Genomic DNA, 1,432 nt, shown 5'->3' on the forward strand with positions numbered 1-1,432 from the left:
CAGGCAGTGACACTAAGAGCAGCTGAAAAGCAGCCGTCCCAGAGCCTCAAACTCTCCAGCCCCACGGTTCGGTGTCCAGCCTGCTCACAGGGTAAGGAAAGGGGCAGCCGAGGAGCTGCCGCACCCCAACGCCGTCCGGATACAGCGCCGAGGTCTCTGCAGGGGTCCCGAGGCAGAAACAGCCCAGAGACAGCCAGCAGCTCCTCTCACGAAGAGCCTTTCATGCTAACAAGCAGGCACATATTTTTCCCATTACAGGCAGAAAGGATGAAAAACATCGTGACCTCAACGTGCGTTTTGGTTTCATTTTGTAGGATACAACTTTCAACATCGATTTTATCCCGGCCGGGGTCCTCCCCTTCCTGCCTGCCTGGGAATAAGGGGGCACAGGAGCTTATTCCTCCACCCTCAGCTGGGAACAGGGTTTGGAGCCTGGGATCAGGATAAAAAGTCAGATTTAGGCTCTCAGCAGCTCTAAGCCAGGCCTGAGAGTCTCTGCTTGCCCTGCAGAGCTGCTGCTGCCTCTGGCTTTGCTGGTGAGTGGCTGTTCTGTCACCAGAAAGGTGACTTCCTCTGCATCCTCCAAGTTTACTCGTAGATTTATGGCAAATTATTAGCAAAATTAAGCATTGCTCGTTCATAACCAACAGGGCAGCCAGCCATGTGGCTCTGGGGTTGGAAGCTGCAGGTCCTATCACACTTGGTATCACCATCCTGACTCACCACAGCTACCAGTCTGGGATGCCGCAACCCCCCGTCATCTCCTCTCTGTCCCTCACATTTCCAAAGCCACAGCAAAACCCAGACCTGGATTTACATTCCCCACATGGGCAATTTTTCTGTTTTCAGGCAGATCAGCTCCCTGAACTCTCTCACCATCAGGTCAGGGGTTGGCTGGAGAGCACTGTGGATGTCAGGGGCAGAGCCATCCCATGGCCATACTGGTGTTGGGGGTTTAGAGAAGACGTGAGAAGTCACCACGAAAAAGAAGAAGAGCTCAGTTCACCCCCAGGGCACTCTGCTTATGCCAAAGAAGGAAAGAAAACAAGCAAAACAATGAAGCCACCTCTTGTCTTCCTCCCAGGGCTGTCATCTCTCCCCTTGGCCCCAGCCCGCCTCCTGCCAAGACATCTCCAGGCAGCCTGGGGCAGGGCTCTGTAAACAGATGCTGAAATCCAGCTCCACCCATGGCCCAGAGCTGCCAAAAGATTTTAGGGATTACCAAGAGAGCAGCGCCTTGGAGGCTAGAGATGGGGTGGGATGGGTCGCAAGGCAACGGCGCAGCCTTCACCCAGACCATCCAGCACCCGCCAGCGCCGCATCTCTCCTGCGCTCAGACACGTGCACCCGAGCTTGCACGCACGCCGCAAAGCCCCGAGCTGGGGAGACAGAAGGAATTGCACCTTGGGCTCCAGCTGTCGTACACAGAAAT

This window comes from Buceros rhinoceros, unplaced genomic scaffold (assembly GCF_000710305.1).
Source record: "Buceros rhinoceros silvestris isolate BGI_N320 unplaced genomic scaffold, ASM71030v1 scaffold20571, whole genome shotgun sequence".
Classification (NCBI taxonomy): Eukaryota; Metazoa; Chordata; class Aves; order Bucerotiformes; family Bucerotidae; genus Buceros; species Buceros rhinoceros.